The 20,530-nt window shown below is 49.0% G+C and overlaps 1 pseudogene; it reads right to left on the bottom strand.

Annotated features, from left to right (window-relative positions):
• Positions 1-16,202: 16,202 nt before the first annotated feature.
• LOC133746900 (rap guanine nucleotide exchange factor 1-like) lies at positions 16,203-17,671 on the bottom strand (annotated as a pseudogene).
• Between the last annotated feature and the right edge of the window lie 2,859 nt (positions 17,672-20,530).

Here is a 20,530-nt window from a genome sequence, read left to right as displayed (position 1 = left end):
CCAGTGGGGGAGTTCCCAGTTCTTTCTCCTCTGCACTCAGCGGCTGACCCTGACCCATGCCACCTTCTCCCCGCACCCTTGTGGTCTTTTAGCTCAGCAAGTCCTCTGGGTATTCCTTTGCTAGCTCTTTCGCGGTCGCTCAGTGTCAGAGAGGGCTCTAATCCCAGTCTTTCAACTCCCGAGGTACAATCAGCTGTGTCCTCTTCCTGTCCCTTTGAATGTTTGTAGAAAGGCTCAGTTACCCTCCTTCGTAAGCAAACAACACACGATGCGCCCTATCTTGAGAAGCGGCACTGTCCTTTGTCTGTTGTACTCCGGCGGGGGTCCTTGGACTCACCCTTGAGTCTTTGGCCCTGATCTCCAAAACAGGCCTCCATTGAACCCAACCGCTCTTATTTCAAATCCCAGCCATTTCCTCCTGAACTGTCCACACCAGTGGTATCTGAGTGACCTCCTTTCTTGCGCTCCTGGCTTTGTGAAGGTGATTTATCTGGAAACCTCATCAGCGGGATTCCCATAAAGTTCAGCTGGCAAGGGGCACCCCCAGGAAATCAGCAGGCGGTTTCTGGCTCTTTCTATAGAGGAAGAGGAGGCAGGATTATGTCTTCCCAGGTCAAGGCAAAGGGCATAGGTGCTTGTCCAGCCTCTTGGTGTCCAGCCGAGGGCGTTGTAGCCGCTTCTGAACTCTCATACCGCCCCTTCTTCCTTTGACGTTTGATAATCTTAAGAGTCGTACGGCAAGGAATAACTGAGAGCAGTTTCTCTTTGATGACTGGACTCTCATGCACTTTGTGGAAGCCTGTTCTCCACCTGGCTGACAAGCCATCTCTTAAAACATACCCTGACCGTCGTTGCCCCCTGCTCAAAACTTGCCAGTGTCCTGCTAGCACATCTAGGATAAAACCCAAACCCCACGCTGAGTTCCCCAAATCCTACGACCAGGGCTGGGCCAGGTCAAAGCCAGGAGCCCACATGGATAGCAGGGGCCCAAACACTTGGGCCATCTTCTTCTGCTTTTCCCAGGCCATTAGCCGGGAGCTGGGTTGGAAGTGAAGCAGCCGGGACATGAACCTGTGCCCGTATGGGATGACGGTGTAGCAGGCTGATTTACTCATTATGCCCACAATGCCCACCCCACCCCACCCTCCCTGCAGTGGTTTTTGGGCATTTGATGAGTGAACCAGTAGTTGGGAACTCTCTCTTTTCTCTCCCGCTCTCAAATTAATAAAAAATTAATTAAAATATCAGTCTCTACTACTCTGTCCCTTACCCTGTTGTACTTTTCCTAATAGTATAAATGGAGTATGAATTTGCTTATTTGTCTTAGATGTTCACTGTACTGTTAGAACCCCTAGTGGGCACTCGGTCTTTATTGAATGAATGGTACACTTCTACCTACTCTTGTCTGGTCTTGGCCCTGCCAACTTTGTGGCCCTTTCCAATAGCCTGTGTTTGGAGGTTTCTTTAAGGAGGTTCTTGGTGAAGTAAGGACATTGGCAAGGCTTCAGACTCTTCTTCACTCCTTGTTTTTGCTTGCCTGCTAGAACTAAGCCAAATCCAAACATCAGTCCATGTGGAGCATGTGGGGTTAAAGTAGAGAGGTGAGCGGGCTTTCTACATTTCAGGAAAAAGCAATAGCTTCCAACACATAGCAAGTCGGTAGAGAACTGAGGTTGGCCTGGGCATAGCAAGCCAGCCATCCAATGTCAATGTCTAGAACTGTCAAGATTTAAATTAGCTCAAAACTCATCACAGAGTGTTCTCAGTTATCTTCTTGATTTGACCCATCAGATTCTCCAGCTAGAAACTCCGGGTTGAATAAGCCTTAAGCAAGAGCAAATTATCTAAGATAAATTGAGACAGGACTCATGCTACCAATCTTTTGGAAATATAAATAATGGGGACATGCATTTGGCCTAGAGGTTAAGATATCCACATGCCACATGGGAGTACCTGAGTTCAGTTCCCAACTCCCTCCTGGTCCTGATTCCAGCTTCTTGCTGAAACAGACCCTGGCAGGTAGCAGGGATGGTCCAATGGGGAGACCTGGATTGAGTTCCTGGCTCCTGGCTTTCCAGTTCAAGGTTGCTAGCTATTGTGGGGCTTTGGAGAGTGAACCAGCAAATGGAAGAACTTGTGATCTCTCTCTCTCTCTCTCTCTCTCTCTCTCTCTCCTTCTCTCGCTCCCTGCCTCTCAGATAATAAATATTTTTAATGTAAATCAGAGAATAGGAATCAGTATCACCTAAGATGAGGTCATCTTCCAGTAACAAAGAGCTGCTTCTCCTTCTGAGAATAAGATGTAAGGATTTCTAGAAAGAGTACCTAGTGTTCTGATGTCACAATCACCCAGAGTTTGACTCTTTACCAACACTTGGACATTATTTGTTGGAGAAATTAATGGATAGTGTTTTGTTTGGCATACAGGTATTAAAAAAAAAAACACATCCAGGGGCCAGTGCTGTAGCACAGTGGGTTAACACTCTGGCCTGAAGTGCCGGCAACCCATATGGACACGGGTTCTAGTCCCGGCTGCTCCTCTTCTGATCTGGCTCCCTGCTATGGCCTGGGAAAGCAGTAGAAGATGGCCCAAGTCCTTGGGCCTCTGCACCTGCATGGGAGACCCAGAGGAAGCTCCTGGCTTCGAATCGGCACAGTTCCGGCTGTTGCGGCCATCTGGGGAGTGAACCAGCAGATGGAAGACCTCTCTCTCTGTCTCTACCTCTCTCTGTGTAACTCTGCAAATAAATAAATCTTGAAACACACACACACACACACACATCCAAACACTTTAATAGAATAAGGTGATATATTTGGGAATTCTTTATTTTTCTCCTTCAAGATTTACTTGTCCTAAAGACAGAGTGACACAGTGAGAAACAGAAACAGAACAAGAGAGATCTTCCATCTTCTGGTGCACTCCCCAAATGGCTTCAACCACTAGGGCTAAGCCAAGCAGAAGCCAGGAGCCAAGAACTCCATCCAGGTCTCCCACATGGGTAGCAGGGGAAAGTCCTTGGGCCATCATCTAACGCTTTCCCTGGTGCAGCAGCAGGAAGCGGGCTGGGAAGCAGAGCAGCAGGACTAGAATTGGCACTGTGATATGGGATGCTGGCCTCGCAGGTGGCAGGGGGCAGAGATGGTGCTTGACCCACTGCGCCACAACACCACCCCCTTGAATATTACTTCTCTCAGAAATGTGGTAGATTATGGTCATTTTAGTATGCCTGCCCGTGTTTCTTTCCAACCCCTCTTTTCATTTCAAAAGGGCACAGTGGGCTAAGCTGCCACCTTCAATGCCCACGTCCCGTGTGAGCGCCAGTTGGAGTAGCAGTTGCTCTGCTTTGGATCCAGCTTCCTGTTAACCTGGGAAAGCAGCAGATTATGCCATCCACTGGTTTACTCCCCAAGTGGCCAGAATAACTGGAGCTGAGCTAGCTGATCCAAAGCCAGGAGCCAGGAGCTTATTCCAGGTCTCCCACATGGGTGCAGGGGTCCAAGGACTTGGGCCATCTTCCACTGATTTTCCAGGCCATAGCAGAGAGCTGGATCAGAAGTGGAGGAATGGGGACTCAAACCAACATCCCATATGGGATGCTGGCACTGCAGGCAGTACCTTTACCCGCTACACCACAGCGCTGGCCCCCACCATATACATCTTTAATTCCTCCTTTTGTTAGGTTATTACATTTTAGGCACTATACTAAGTACTTACACAAGTGAGATAACATGAAGACCGCACAACAGTGCTTGGAAAATGGTACATGATTATACAGGTGCTTCCATCTTCCCAACAACTCTTGCCATTTAGAAATGATGACCCCTATTGTGTGGATGAGGGAGATCAAACTGAGTAACTTGGTTACTTAGTTCATGCTGTTAATAAGTGATACAACTACTTAGGAACTTTGTGAGAAATTGTCTGTGCAGCTCTTTGTTCCCTGGTGAACAAGAGCTGAAGGAGGGCAACTTGGCCTTTTTGTGTATTCTATCTTTTTTGTAAAGATTTATTTATTTATTACAAAGTCAGAGTTACAAAAAGAGCAAAGGAAAGGCAGAGAGAGAGAGAGAGAGAGAGAGAGAGAGAGAGACCTTCCATCGATGGTTCACTCCCAAACTGGCCACAATGGTGGGAGCTGTGCTGACCTGAAGCCAGGATCCAGGAGATACTTCCAGATCTCCCACGCAGATGCAGGGGCCCAAGGACTTGGGCCACCTTCTACTGCTTTCCCAGGACATAGTAGAGAGCTGGATCAGAAGTAGAGCAGGGGGGCAGAGCCAAGATGGCGGATAGTGAGGACGTGCGCCTTAGTTTGGGAAAATAAAGTTTCATAAAGGTGGAATTACTGTAGCCTCAGGAAAAGACTCAAGAAAAAAACTGCAGAGGAAACGCTTCCGGATCTAGTGGATGTGACACAGAGGACCTACAGGGAGCCCACCGCGTGGAAAACCAACCGCGGGAGCCGAGCCGAGCCGCGGGAGACGAGCCACAGAATCTCGCCAGCGCAGGAACCAACGGAGGGTAAGACAAAGACCTCAGAAACCCAAGACATTGGGGAGGGGGGGAAACAGAGGCCTCTCCCTTCACTCACCAAGCAAAACAAAGAGCACCGCCATTTTACATATGTAAAGCACAGCCAAACTCAGTAACTTTAGCAAAACAGAACACATTGAGTGCTGCATAAACTCTTTGTGTGGTCCCAGGGGTAGTTCAAACGAATACTCACAGAGGCCAGATTTCAACTACCCTCAATTCCACTCCCAGCTGAGTCAAAAAAAAAGAGAGAGAGAGAGAGCAATCCAGCAAGGAGCAAGGGAGTGAACAATCTGGGAGAGTCCGTCTTTGCAAGGCTTAAACCTGAAGAATCAAGCATAGCTCTCTGGCCACACCCATCACAGCCTCTAAGGATCCAACAAAGCAGACAGCTCACTTAGAGGCATAGTATAACAAGAAAAAAAAAACACCAGAGCAAAAAAAAAAAAAAAAACCATAAATTATCTCCAACATGCCAAATAACAAACATAGAAGCTGAGGTAATAAGAGCAAGGAAGACACTATGACGCCCCCAAATGAACAAGACACGCCAATGCAAGATTATGAAGATGAAGAGATAGAGGAAATGCAAGAAGCAGATCTCAAAAAATTGATAAGAACATTTAGAAGTTCTCAAAAACAAATTATTGAACTACAGAAATCCTTAATGGACAAGATAGAAAATCTCTCCCGTGAAAATGAAATATTAAGGAGGAATCAAAATGAAATGAAACAACTAGTAGAACATGAAACTGAGATAGTGACAAAAAACCACAATGAAATGAAGAACTCAATAGATCAAATGGCAAACACATTAGAGAGCCTTAAAAACAGAATGGGTGAAGCAGAAGAGAGAATATCGGAATTAGAAGACAGAGAACAGGAAAGGAAATAGTCAAATCAAAGAAAAGAAGAAGAAATCAGAAATCTAAAAAATACTGTCAGGAATCTACAGGATACTATTAAAAAACCCAACATTCGGGTTCTAGGAGTTCCTGAAGGCATGGAAAGGGAGAAAGGATTAGAAGGCCTTTTTAGTGAGATACTAGCAGAAAATTTCCCAGGTTTGGAGAAGGACAGAGACATCCTAGTACAGGAAGCTCATAACTCTAAACTTTCAAATAAATAAATCTTTAAAAAAAAACTAGCAGTTTTAGATGTGTGACTTTGGGCAGGTCACTGCCATGCCTTGAGCCCAGTTTCTTTATCTGTCAAATAATGTTAAAGGCATTTGCTCCCATGGATTGCTGGGATACGTGATACAAGAATTTAAAATGCCTGACATAGAGCCTGGCAAAAAGTAGGAAAATCCTGAATGGCAGTGGCTGCTGCCACTGCCCATTGGTTTTTGTTTTAAAAAGATTTATTTATTTATTTTAAAGGCAGAGAGAGAGAGAGAGAGAGAGAGAGAGGGAGGGAGGGAGGGAGAGAGAGAGAGAGGTTTTCTATCCACTGGTTCACTCCCCAGTTGGCTGCAATGGCCCGAGCTGAGCCAATCCAAAGCCAGGAGCCAGGAGCTTCTTCTGGGTCTCCCACATGGGAGCAGGGGCCCAAGGACTTGGGCCATGTTGCACTGCTTTCCCAGGCCATAGCAGAGAGCTCGATCAGAAGTGGAGCAGCTGGGCCTTGAACCAGCTCCCATATGGGAGGCCAGCACTTCAGGTGGCAGCTTTACCCGCTATGCCACAGCGCCAGCATCTGCACATTGTTATTAGTACCATTTTGTCTCAGGAATATTGGTTGCTTGCTGAAGTGTTTCTCACTCCCAGTGATGAACTTTGGACAGTGACTTGGGAGGTATTATGATCCAAATATTCTGACCACCCCCAAGACCCTCCAAGACCGACTGGAGGAAGCGGGTCCTCTGTGAGCCGGAGGTCTAGTCCCCCTCTGTTGACTGGTTCTCAGTGATCCAGGGGAGAGAAAGCACCAGAACACCTGGTATTTGATTTAAAAGTCTGTGCCTTGAGGATGTGTTTTCGGGTTCTTGGAGACTGACAGGTTTAAATAGATGAGTTCTCAATACTCCTCTACTTCATGGAGGAAGAGAGGTGAGAGTTCTTGCTGGTGCTGTGCCCCTGTGGAGGGCTTGACTCCCTCCAAGGCTTCTAGAAGTGGTCCTGCTTTTCGTGCCTGTGGTCCCTGTTACTGCATATAGTAAATATTTGACAACATTTTAATTTCTCGCCACCTGGCTCAAATTGCTTATGAATATCACACCCATGAATGTAAGAAAATAAGTATTTTATAAGCACCACTGAGGTGCCAATATCAGAAAATAGGACTTGCAGGTGACAAAGGCGGGTCACTCCATGTTTTCCTCGGGGGCTTCGCTCTCTTCACCTTCTGCCGAGGACTCCGGAGGTGGCGTCTTCTCAGCGGGGCCCTTGCTGAGCTCCCTGTGAGAAGAGAGCAGAGCAAGGCTTCCCCTCCTGCCGCTCTCCCCGCCTCCCCAAGCTCGGTACGGTGAAGTGGCCCTGTCACGTACCCTGCGTCCTTGTCGAAAAGCTCTTCCTTTACGGAAGGCTCCTTGTACAGGGGCAAGTCCTCAGCTTTTTTGCGTGTGCCACCGAAAGGACTGAGCAGACGCCTCAGCCAGAGTGGCCACCTCAGCCAGAAAAAGCCCTAGGAAAGAGAAAAAGACATGTGAATTGCGCATTTTCCCTGCTGTCTCTGGCCACAGACTGCAGCCTCCTCCCATTTACCTGAGTCTCATCTTCCGAACACTTTTTAGGCTCTCATTCGTAAAAGCTCCTTGGGGAAAACCACACACAAGACCATTAGAGACTAGTGCCATTGTTCACTTCTCACAGTGTGCATCTCCGGTCTTCTTGGGAGGACACATGCACCTCAGCCATCACTGCAGTGAGCAGTCACTACAAGCCGGGGTCTCAGACACAATTCCCAGGGCGCTGGGCCAGATGCCCACCAGCAGCAGGAACAGCACAGCCAAAGCCCCTCCCTAGCTGCTGTGTCTCAGAAGGACCCCTGACAGCACGTCTCCATGCTGGTCCTGTCTCCCCAGCCGTGGCTGAGGACCAGTTTTGCTGGAATCAGGCAAAACATTCGGATGGGTAGTCTTCTGCCTCTGGCAACGTCCTCATTCTAAAGTGAGCAGGTTTAAATAGAGGAGTTCTAAGTACTCCTCTACTTCTAAAATTCTAATGTAACAATTGTCAGACTGATACTTACGTTGAAGCTTTTTCTATGTTTTCTCTTCCTCTTCCTCTATGAGAGTAAATCTGTTTTGTAAGGAAAAGCCATCATTATTCACCATAATGATACTATCTCCAAATTGTTTACCTTCCCTTTCTTTCTCTAAAAGCCTTGCCTGCCCAATAAGATAACTTTTTTTGAGGACAGGAATTCTGTCTTGTTAATAGTTCTCACTCTTCCACAGTCCTTGGTCTTTTATGCCTCTGGGTCTTAATACATTCTATTGAGAGCCATTCATCAATGAGTCCTCTTAAAAGTGGAATGGGAGTGCAACATCATGCATTTAATATATACAAATTTGGGAACATGGAAGTTGTAGTCCTTAAACAAAATAAAATATCTGGAAGAAAACAAAGTGGAGTAGAAGGAAACACCCTTAACCTGCTGAAAGTATGGACCAGAAACCTAAACAATGGTGTTTTAAAGGCAAGAACAGGAGTAGGATACTTATTAGACTGCTACTAGTCATCATTGTTGAAAACGCTGACTGAAATCAATGCAATAAGAAAAATAAATGGGGTATAATTACTGCAAAGGAAGAGACAAAACTGTCAACATTTGCATAGGAGATGGTGGACAACCTAAAAAAAGCCCAAGGTAATCAGCTGGCATTTTGTTGGACAAAACATGTGGGTCTGGGGAGGTGACTAGGTGCTGAGTCAGGAGAGCAGTACAGTGGATCTCCTGTTTGTTTTGCCCCACCAGTGACTAGAGGGAAAATGGAGTACAGAGCCCTTCTGTAATAGCAATAGAAAGTAATAAACTGTCTTGGAATAAACTCAACGAAAGTTCTATAAGATTTATGTGATGAGGATGCTCTTCTGAAGCCCATAAAATGTCATGTTTCTAGGGTAGCATAAAGAAGCCAGTTCTCAAATTAATCTACAAATTCAATGCAACTTAACTCAAACCCCAAGAAAACATTTTACAAAAACCAAGAAGCTGCCATCCTTTAGGGAAAAATATATGAGAAAAACTACTAAATTTATGAAAAAGATTAGAGAACAGGAGCTTGCCCTGCACTGAAACTGTGTAGTGTTAGGGTGGGCACTGCCCATGCTGGTCTCTTTCTCACCTCCTCTGTGCTGTTATCACTTACTTCTTGAGCCTAGACATGTCTTTTGAAAAACTTTCATTGAAGATATACAGATTTCATGGATACAGAATCAGGAACATAGTGATGCTTTCCACCTTACCCTCCCTCCCACCCACACTCCCATCCCTTATTCTTCCCCCTATTTCCATTCTCATTTTTTATGAAGATCCATTTTCAGTTAACCTTATACTCCTAAGATTAACCCTACACTAAGTAAAATGTTCAACAAATAATATGAAGAAAAAAATTCACTGTTCTTCAACAGTCCAGACAAGGGCTATTTAAAATCATACATCTCAGGGATTTTTCAGTATGGTGGCATAAGGAGGCAGCTTGCTTCTCTAGTCTAGGGGTGGATAGTTTAAAAAAAATGGAAGGAGGGCAATCTCAGGGAAGGTTTGGGGGGAAAATGGTAGAGGAAACTCCATGCAAATTGGATGGACACTGTGGACCTATGTGGAGGGTGTGGACTTGCACAGTTTGAGATCCCAGCAGCTGAGAGCCTCAGCACCCCTTTGGAATGAGGTGAGACCATACTGCAGCAGCTCAAGCCACTGGCAATAAAGCTGTGTGAAAAGCCTGGCATGGGTCTGGCTTGGAGCCCTGTGGAGGTGGTGTACCTGCCAACCTAGAGCAAAAAAAAGAGGGGGGTTTCACATTTCTCTCTCCCTGACCACAGGCACTGGCATGCTGTAACTAGCCAAGAGAGGCACCATTTTGGAGATACGTAACAACTGCTCGAGCTACTGATCGCGAACCCAGCAACCAACCTAGAGGAGATGCTGGACTCTGGGAGAATTGACAGGGGGCTGGGTGCTTGTGACTGTGGGAGCCTTGTGTGGTGGGACTGTGAAAACACTGGGCTGTGTGGGAGGGTGCAGGCAACCTCCATGGAGGGAACATATTTAGAGTAGCTTGATGCAGGAATCAGCTGCAGTGCATCAGCTGAACTTATTTAGACAAAGTCTTAGACATTGGAGCAGTAGGATACTACGTAGATCTAATGTTTCTGTAAGATAATACTTTTGTCTTTTGGCTGCGTCCATTCTCCCAAGGGCAGTGACAGTTCCTAATCTCATCGTTTCAGCAATGAGGAAAGAGTTCAGTGGTAGAAGAGAGTACATCAAATCCCTGACATAATTTTGGAGAACTTCTACCACTTTACTCTGGCTTTCTTACACTTAACCTCTCCCAATGTCCAGTCCCTTGTTATCTCGGTTCCAGTTGCACAGAGATTTTCCATGAGTGGGGTTCCTTTAAAAAATCTGTGGAATGTGCTTTTCAAGGAAAAGAATAAAGCGCATCTCAGTCTTGGTGACTAAAGAGGAAGGTCAGCTCGTGGTACATGGAAAGTGGCTTTGATGTTCGGTCTGTGGATTCCGAATCTATTACAAAGGAAGGATGCACTCTGGAAATCTGAACGAGTCGTCCTTACCTCAATGAGACAGAAGATGATAACCAGCATCATGACCACTCCGTCACAGATATTGCCACGATGAGCTTGTTGTGATAGCCATGATCTTGAGCTCCTTTTGCGATTAAGAAAGAGCACAGTTTAAAAAGACAGAATAAAGCGCTAGAAAATATGAATGCTAATATTCAGATCTCCATTCTTCCAGGTGAGTGGCTTAAAAGATCTTAAAAGACCATACAAAATCTACTGTAATATTATAATCTTGGTATTACTCATTTTCTTCTACAGTGTGTTAGGTCTGCCTCCTTCCCTAAAGGAACCAAGTGTCACCGTCTTGGCAAAACTTACATTACTGAGACAAGATCTGGACTGGGAGCCCCTGGTCTTCCCGTGTGGGGTCTCCTAAGTGATGGAAAGGTGCAGGTCTCCTGTCCTCACCTTACTCGACTCCTGCTCTTTCTGTCCACTTGGGGCTTCTGTACTCTCATTGATATAGGTCTCAGTCCTCCACTGCTCTGTATCCCATTCTTCCTTGGCTATCTTTTCTTCCTGCTGCTCACTGAGGAGCTTCACCAGGATGCCTGTTTTGGAGATGAGCTTGGCACAGGGCAGTTGCACCTGGGCCTCAGAGCAGTCCATTTTCAGAGTGCGGATGACGTGAGAAATGAGCCTTCTCACGTCAGTGTTGGGGATGAGGGGCTGTAGCTGCTGATTCAGCTGAATTTCAAACTGCTCCCGCTGGGACAGCATCACGGGGTAGGTGAAGCCTGCGGGCATGGTGGGGGCTTCAGTGCCCTCGCTGGGGTATTCCCACTGTGTTTCCTTGGTTTGGTCCACAGTCGGCACTAGGTTGAACTCGGTCCCAGCAGAATCTGTAAAAGACCTGCCCAGGATGTGTTTCTTCAGGAAAGAGGAGGCTGCAGCCCCATGTTCCTTTCTGAGCAAGCGCTCCATGTGCAAGGAGTTTCTGAGTAACTCCCTGGGCCTCTGAGCCACTTGAAGCTCCTTCAGCTCCCTGGAGCCTGCTCTCCCAAGCCTTCTTCCCCCGATGCTCTCCGCAAAGGGCCAGGTGCCCTGTCTCCTCCCGAGTCTCTTCTTCCTCATCTCCTGGAGGTGCCTTTTCCATAAGCCCTTTGGCCCCTTGATGACTTTGTTCACTCTCTGCAGCCTGTACCCCACACTGGGCATGGTTGCCAGGCTGTTCTGCTGTGACGGTGCAGTTTCTGATTTCTTTAGGAGGATTTGAGGGTTAAATTGAGGACCTAACAGGATAGGCTGCATAAGCATGGCTTTTTTCCTTCTTAACCTCACCAATTTTTCCTTGAATTTCTTCATCCAACAAATTCTCTAGGAAATAGAGCTTTCTCAACTTTTTTCTGTAAGGACGAGAGGGCCTTCTTATGTGGGTTTTCACGTAGCTCAGGGACTTATCTCTCTCTTGCACATTTGAAGAAAGCAGTTTAATGTATGGTAATAATGTTGATTCTACATTTTGTAGATTTTCCTCTGAGAAATAAGGCAATAGATAAATCAGTGCACTAATAACGTCACTTCCATCGTTGAAGTCCGGCTGTTCACTCATGTGGCTTGGGAAGTCCACGCTGTTTCTCTCTGATACTGGGTTCTCTGGCTCAATAGTCAGCTCCTTGCTGGTGTTGTTCTTCTGGGCTTGCAATATCTTCGTGAATGCCCCCTTTGGGTTCCCTATGGATGCTTCTTCAACTGTCAAAAAAAGAAGAGGCTGCTTTTTGGTACAGAAGACTGATGGGACAGCTTTATGTCAGTCCACAGCCCTACACTCTGATCAATTAAATTAGGAGTCAAATCCAATATTTGGGGTACCATTGAGACTTTAGAGAGAAAAGTAAAGCCAAACTCAAACCTACGAAATGGCAACAAAAAAGGAGAAAAAGATATTTTTGAGAGTGGCATTCAGAAGAGTTCGCAGTGTTAAAAAGCAGTAACTATGATCAGTATTATTTCATTGGTTTCCAGTGACCAACCACTCCAGGCTTAAAATAAGGCTGGAAGACAAATTGCCCCACCCAGCTGCCCCTTGTGTGGCTCTGCCCCTGCTTCTCAGCCACATCATTCCACAGTCCTGCCTCATGCTGAGGGAGCACAAGGCTTCCTGCCTGTTTCCCTCCCACTCTCCCTCCCTCCCTGTGGCCCTGTGTTCTTGCTGCCATCACAGGTGTCCATGGCCAAAGATAGGCATGTAAGGGGAGTGAGGGCAGAGATGGTCAAGCCAAGGGGCCTTGCTCCTCACCTCAATGTGTTCTTGCCCACCTATGTAAAGGGAGATTAACTAAACTAATCAGATCAGGTAATGTAGGGTGCAATCCCTCATGGAACTGTTAAGAGGACATATCCCCCTTTAAAGAACGTGTTACTGAATTAAATTAATAGAAAACATGATCAGAACCCATAGGTGTGTGTTTTCCGTAGCAACGAGCAGAAGAAGAGTAACCTTAGGCCTTAATCCTTGTGAATTTGTGTTTATCATAGGGACTATCTTGTTCATTCTGCCTTTTGACTAGCTCCTCAAAATTACGAACTCAAACTGTGGTGACCAGGATGCAGGGACGTGAAGTCACTTGCTTTATGTCAGCCATCTGCAAGTGGGCATGGTCCTCCCACTGTCCCCCTTCTGGGGGGTTCCCATGGAATCCACCTGTGCAGTCCCAGTATAAGCAGCTGCTGCTGGCACAGGTGGATGGTTACCAGCATCCCATATGGGCACCAGTTCTAGTCCCAGCTGCTCCACTTCTGACCCAGCTCTCTGTTATGGCCTGGGAAAGCAGTAGAAGATGGCCCAAATCCTTGGGCTCCTGCACCTGCCTGGGAGACCTGAAAGAAGCTCCTGGCTCCTGGCTTCGGATGGGCACAGCTCTGGTCATTGCAACCATCTGGGGAGTGAACTAGCGGATGGTAGACCCTCCCCCACCTCTCCTACTCTCTCTGTGTAACTCTGACTTTTAAGTAAATAAATGAAATCTTTTTTAAAAAAATAAATGACTTTTATAGATTTGTGTTCTTTGCCAGCTGGAATTGCATGTGGCTTTTAAATTATGAAGTCTTATGAATTTAACTTACTTTCTGTACTTTGGTGAGATTTTACCTTTTAAAAATATAGGCAATGTGAACTAATCCAAAATGAGTTAGTCATTTTTAATGTCTGTAGACATTATAGTATATTTAAAATATTTTAGATCTGTTTACAATTATAACAGAAGATGTTTTCTCAAAACTTATGTTGAATTTTAGCAGATGAATGTGGAGAATATCTTATTTTGATACAGTAATTGTTAACAGAGGTTTTTTTTCTGAATAACATAAAACTACCCAGAAATAGCACATTCTGCAATTTATCTGATATTTATAGGGTTAATGAGTGCCTCATATAAAGGGGACTGATATGAAGCCTGTGTGGAATCCTTTCAAAAACTCACAGAAATTAGAATTAAAAGGTATGTTTATTTCAGCCCCTCAAATTTCTAAGTCTGTGCATGTTTTTCATAATGCAATTTCAGAGATTCCTAGGTGGCGGGTTAGGGAATGACATACCGCACTAGACTAGGGAGAAACATTTTTAAAAAAGTGTAGGAAGTGCACTCTCGTGGGGAGGGGGAGAATTGGAGAGAAAACCATACCCAAAATCCTTCAAGAAGAGGAATGCCATGGACCTGTGTGGGGGGTGCAGATGCGCAGCATGAACACAGTCACTACAAACGACTGCCACAGCCTGGAGCCCGAGCAGGTGGCAGCTTGGAGATGGAATGAGACTTGACTGCAGCAACCCATGGTCGTACAGCCAGAGGGAGAGTGTTGCTTGAGTCCAGACAGGAGCCCTGGTGGCTGGCGGTTGCTAGTGGTCGCCCGAGGACTCAGCAGAAGTAGAGGGGGCACATTGATCTGGCGCCAACTTTCCCACAACAGTGCCTGCTGCCCAGCTGAGAAAGGGCGGGTGCCATTTTGGGTTTGAGTGGGATCTGCAGCACACTTTGTGTGCGCATACAGCAAGTGGCTGAGACAGGATGCCATCTTCTCGGCAGTACTGGTGGCAGAGCCAGAGAGAGAGAGCAACATTCAGCCAGTGGCTCTTGTATATGTGTGTGATCCAGGGATTCTGCTGCAGGGAACAGTCTACAGTCCCCACTGACTTTGAGCCTAGCTGGGAGGTGGCTGGGCAACTACATAGGATGCAGCCTCCCAAAATCAAGACGCCAAGGCAGAGCTGTCTTGGGGAACATCTGCCTCTCTGTTGTCTGGGCAGGCTGGCAGGGCAGAGAAACCTCTGTACCCAGCAACTGTGGGAGCCTTGTGCGCTGAGACCATGGGGACTCAGTGCAGGGTGCAGCTGGGTCTCTGGGCAATTACTGGGTGCGACTCCACATGCTCAGAGCTCCTTGGTTGCCTAGAGCCGGTCATTCCAATGGGAACTGTGCTCACAGTGGGGACTGTGCAGATCATTTGTGTGGTTCATATGGTGGCGTGGAACACACTGGGGACTAACACCTGGGCACTGAGATCTACCACACCCAACTTGGGTGTTACCCTGGCTACTCACCCTACCCTGGAGCACTGACCAGAGCTCCCTGGCCACACCCACCACACACCTCTTGGTGTGCACTGAAAGTGCAGATATTCCACTAAGCCACAGAGGCACAGCTGAAAGATGAAAGCCAGCAGAGGAAAAAAAAAAACCCAAAAACCCCAAATCCACAAATGCCTAAAAACAAATGCAGAAATTCAAGAAACAAAAATAAGGAAGACAGGGGCCAATGTTGTGGTGCTGTGGACTAAGCCTCTGCCTGTGGTACTGGCACTCCATACGGGCACTGGTTCAAGTCTCTGCTGCTCCACTTCCCATCCAGCTCTCTGCTATGGCCTGGGAAAGCAGTAGAAGACGGCCCAAGTCCTCGGGCCCCTGAACCCATGTGGGAGACCTGAAAGAAGCTCCTGGCTCCTGGCTTTGGATTCTCCCACCTCTGTTCATTGCAGCCATTTGGGGAGTGAACTGGTGGATGGAAGACCCCCCTAACTCTGCTTGCCTTTACCTGTGGCTTCCCAAGCCTGGAGGGGGGTGGCATCCACAGGTAGCCCAGGAAACACCTGCAAACACTGAGGTTGGGGACACTTTCTTATGTCCCACTTGCCTGATGCTTGGGTCCAGGATCACTGCCAAGTTCTCCCCAGGCCACATGACCTCAGATCTTTTGTGTGCAAGGGGCAGGATTCTGGGCCCCTGGGTGGCAGAGCGCCCCCCATAGGACACTAAATGAGAGGGTTCCACTCCAGACACTGGTGGCCACCGGCAGGGGCTCAGTGGTTTGTTTCTTCCTTCCTTCTTTCCTTTCCTTTTATTTCTTTCTTTTACATGGCAAACTTATAGTTGGAAAATAATTAAATCACAAATATTCAGAGTTTCAGCTCTACCTCAGGCCCTAATATTAAGGTGTCTGGTCCAAGAGGCATCCTCAGTACTCCTGCAGGGCATCCTCCAGCCCTTAGTCACCCTGCAAGAACTCTGTGCGCAGGGTCCACACACACACACACACACACACATACGGGATGGGGGACAGCCAGAGAGCCTGGGGAAGCTGTTCTGAGGGGCTTAGATGTCCATCTGACTTCCCGCAGGTGTCACTGCACTGCTGGCCTGCACACCACAGTGCTCATCCCTGGGCCATGTGTGTGCAGGCCAAAAGGTTAGCTGACTGCCCCCTAAAGGGAGAAGCACTCGGGCTCTGTGGAGACTGGATGTTTCACAGAGGCTGCACGGCGAGGCCGGCTCTCACTGAGCTTTGACAACATTCACCGGCCACAGCCCATGGCAGAACTAGGCTCCCCCAAGTGGCCATGAATCTGTGGTCCTGTCTGTTCTGAAACAGTGAGGCCACCGATTTGGCTCTGGGCTGAGGCTTACTGAAAACGTGCCACTACTTTAGGTTACAAACGCATTTGCTGACATCAGCTCTGTAAACGCTTACTGTGTTTTTCTTCTCTGGCAGGGGAAGTGGTTTTTCTGGGTCACCCGCGGATTCAGCAGCAGCAAAATCACCCACAAATTCCTCAGGGGCTAAGGACGCTACTTGCTGAAAGGGGAGGATCGCAGCGAAGGGCGTGCAGAGGGCAGGCTGGCCCCCGGGGGTACTGCTAGGAGTGCGGGTCATAGGACACCCTGCAGCTGGAGCTGACCATGGTCTGGGAGGCCGTGCTCTGGTACTTCTTCTCTGGCAGGGCGGGTGGCGTGTTGGTCTGCTGCCTCTCCATCTGGGGACAGCTGCCAAGAGGCAGCTGGAAAGGACGGCCAAGAAACGGAGGCCCAGACTCCCCCAAGGACTCCGGCAATGGGCTAAGGTTACAGGCCACTTGCTGAGGTATCTGGTCTGCATTAGAGAGGTCTTGCTGGAGGAAATCATAGTCAGGATCGTAATGATCTAGTGTTTCACAGCTTGTGTTCCAGGAGCACTGCCCACTGTCCTCGCTCAGCTGCTCATCCGACTTGTTGAGCTTGCCGATGCTGCTGCAGGGGGTAGAGGCGGGCGACTCCCCCATCATAGGAGTGGCTGCCTCCTGAAAGTCACCTCTGTGCATGACAGTCAACATCAAAATCCTGCCTATTAATTCCAACAGGCAAACTGGAGCCGCTGGTGGCTCGGCTCATGGGGGTGACCACAGCCATGTGGGTGGGGTTGGAGCCAACTGTCTTGGGTAGCAAGGCTGTGGATTATCAACCAGCTGAACACCAGGTAAAGGGGACTTGGGGGCATGACCTCTTTGTGGATCCAGGAGCAGCTCAGCTGACGGCAGCACTCCACTTGTCTTGCTCAGAATCTCCATCTCTTGGTCTGTCAGGGGCAGCTCAGACTGGCCATCAGGTTTGGCAGCTGGGGAACTGGGCTTCACTGGGCTTGTTGGAGATGGCCACCCCTGTCCCTCGAGGGTCAGTGTGACCAGCTCCTTCACTCCGTCCAACACAGCCTTGATGACCCCCCTTCACAGTCGTCACCGTCTCTTTATCTTCTGAGTTCATACCTTCCAGTATCATTTCGTCAGACCAGTGAATGAGGTTGGTGAGCCTTTGATACCCTTGGCCATAGCAGGGGGAGAGGGCTGAGCTGTGCTGACCACAAAGGTCGCTCTGCACCAGGGGTAAGATGGCCCCCAGCTCCTTGCTGGCTGACCCCGGAAGGATCTCCAGGATCTTCTTGTCAATGGCCATTTTGTCCACAATGGTCTGAAAGCAGTGCAAGGCATTGACAACCTCCTGCTCCTTCTGTTCCAGCCAGCTCAGATCCTTGTTCCCAGGCTTCTCCGTGGTCTTTGCAGACGCCTCAGCCGGCTCCCCCTTCTTTGATGGCGATCTCTTGATTTCGGGCAAGTAGAATTCATCCATCAGCTTCATGGTGATTTCTTGTGTGCTGGACACTGCCCTGTCTGTCCCTGCAGTCTCCTGGGCCCCAGGGTAAGCTCGCAAAGCCAGGTGGGAGGTCCCTGGTGGCTGCCTCTCGGGATGATGGGTCTACGTCGAGGATCTGACGATCTCTGACTGCCACACTGGCAGATTTTCTCTCCAACACAGAGACCCAGGTCCTCCTGTTGTCCAAGCGGGAGCCACCTTGTTTTAGGGGGCTACTCTCATGCAGCGCCACCTTCTTCATTCCAGCCCTCTGCTCTCGCTCTCGCCCTCTTGTGAACACCACCAGGTCAAAACAGGTTCTTTTATTTATTTATTTATTTGACTTGCAGAGTGGACAGTGAGAGAGAGAGACAGAGAGAAAGGTCTTCCTTTTCCGTTGGTTCACCCCTCGATGGCCGCTGCGGCTGGCACACCACGCTGATCCGAAGCCAGGAGCCAAGTGCTTCTCCTGGTCTCCTATGTGGGTGCAGGGCCCAAACACTTGGGCCATCTTCCACTGCATTCAGAGAGCTGGCCTGGAAGAGGGGCAACCGGGACAGAATCCGGCACCCCGACCGGGATAGAATCCAGGGTGCCGGTGTCGCAGGTTGAGGATTAGCCTTGTGAGCCATGGCGCCAGCCCAAAACACTGTTTTGTACCTGGTGTCCGCCAGCCTCTGGCTCAGTTGGGAACTGTGTCTTTTTTTTTTAAAGATTTATTTAAAAGAGTTGCAGAGACAGAAAGGGGGGAGGGAGGGAGAGAGGGAGGAAGGAAGAGCTAGAGAGAGAGAGAGAGAAGGAGGGAGAGATAGCTTCCATCCTCTGCTTCACTCCCAAAATGGCTGCAATGGCCCTGGTCTGGGCCAGACAGAAGCCAGGAGCTTCTGGGTCTCCCACGTGGGTGGCAGGGGCCCCAATATTTGTGATCTCTTCCTCTGTTTTTCTCGGGCCATTAGCAGCGAGCTGGATGGGAAGTGGAGCAGTCGGGACTCGAACCTGCCACGTCACAGTGCTGGACGGAAAACTGGCTCTTAAAACAAGATCTGGGTGACGCCACTGCCTAGGGCCCCGTGTCCTTGGGCTTTGAAAGGCAGCACATCCTCAGTGATGCTGACAGCAAGATTCTGCACAGCACTCTACTGGAAGGGCCAGCACCTGCGAGCAGGACTCTGGTGGCCACAAGGCGCAGGCGCAAGGGGCTCAGCGCTGCATTTCTGCACTTGGCCACAAGGGGCAGCAGAGCAGACCAGCGATGGTCCATATTTGCATAGGCGCGACCTTTGCTTTCTGATTGGTTGGTACTGTTTCGTTCCATCCAATCCGACTCCCTCTCTGAGCCGTCATTTGAATAGTGAGTCTATAAATAGGCTACGTAGCGTTGCAACGGCCGTTTTGTCTAATCGGTGCTGTTTTCAGTTACAGCCCGAGGGCCGTCCGGATCCCCAGCCCCGACCCCGGACAGGGCGGCGAGCGAGCGGCAGCGGGTGTGGCCGGCAGGAAGGGCGGCCCGCGGTCGTGCGCCAGGTGAGGGCGCAGGTGCGGCCCAGGGCCCCAGAGCTTTCCCGCGTCCGCGCGGCGCCGTCCTCCCGGCTCCTCAGGCCTGGCGAGTCCCGGTGTCCGCGGCCGGAGCGGCGCCGTCGGCCCTGACGCCGTCCGGAGCGGGAGCCGGGAAGGGAGAGCGAGGGCCCCGGGCGTGCGTGCGTCGTGCCGGCGTCCGCGTGGCTCCTCTCGGCGCAGCCCCGGCCGGGCAGGGCGCCTGCGGAGACGGCGCCGGGCGGCCTCGGCCTCTGAGGAGGGAGCGGGGCGGCCGCCCCGGGGTCCGGGCGGTGCCCGCGGGGCGTGCACACTGAGGGGTCAGGAGGATCCGGGAGGAGGCGCCCCCGGGGCGGGTGGTGGGGGACCCCGCTGGGCCTCGTTCTTCCGTGGAGCGGGGTGGGGTGGGGGTCACGATGCCCGCCCCGTGCTGAGATTCCTCGCCTTCGGTGTGTCTGGTTTTGTGTCCGGGGTTCACGGCTCTACTTCGGACTCGTTTTCACTTCAGGGTAACAAATCCCAGCCGCCCTCCCCTCTCTGCGGAGGGCACATTCCAGGACCCCCAGGCGACCCCTGAGGACGCAGATCAGATTGTATGGAACCCTATGTATACCATGAGTTTTAAATATACATCACGCAAGGTGCATTCGTCAGTTACCCGCAGTGCAGGTCAGGTGTTTAGACGAGAGGTTCCGATGCTGGTTCTGAGGTCCATGTCTCATATTGGAGTACCCGAGTTTGAGACCCGGCTCTGGCTTCCGGCTCTGCCCACTAATGCATAGCTTGGCAAACAGCAGTGACGGATGGATCGTGTCATTGAGCGGCTGCTGCCCACGTGGTAGACCCTGATGGAATTTTTGGCTCCACACACGTGGGTTGTGAGCCAGCAGATGTGAAGTGTGGCTCTGTTTCTCAAGTAAAATTAAATAAATAAATAAGGTACATTAGAGGTTTAAAGCACCAATCTCCTTATAAATATGGGACAGTTGTTATAATTGGTGAAGTGAAAGTAGTGACAGTGTTATAGAGGGCGAAAATAATTATTTTATTTGGAGCTACAATAATTTCTTGGTTCCTAAAACCAATGGGTTATTTCTACCCTTTATAGCTTAAGAAAGGCATATTATTATGTTTCTGAGCATGTTAGCCGTTTTTGCATACTTCCTCAGTGAATAAGGAGACTTAAGGTTCTGTTTTTACCTTCATAAGCTAATATTGTCTTTTTTGAAATTTGTTTTTATTTATTTATTTATTTATTTATTTTTGACAGAGTGGATAGTGAGAGAGAGAGAGACAGAGAAAAAGGTCTTCCTTTTGCCATTGGTTCACCCT

The sequence above is a fragment of the Lepus europaeus genome, chromosome 18 (assembly GCF_033115175.1).
Source record: "Lepus europaeus isolate LE1 chromosome 18, mLepTim1.pri, whole genome shotgun sequence".
Classification (NCBI taxonomy): domain Eukaryota; kingdom Metazoa; phylum Chordata; class Mammalia; order Lagomorpha; family Leporidae; genus Lepus; species Lepus europaeus.
Note: the sequence above shows the minus strand (reverse complement) of the source record. Positions and strands in the feature narration are given on the sequence as shown.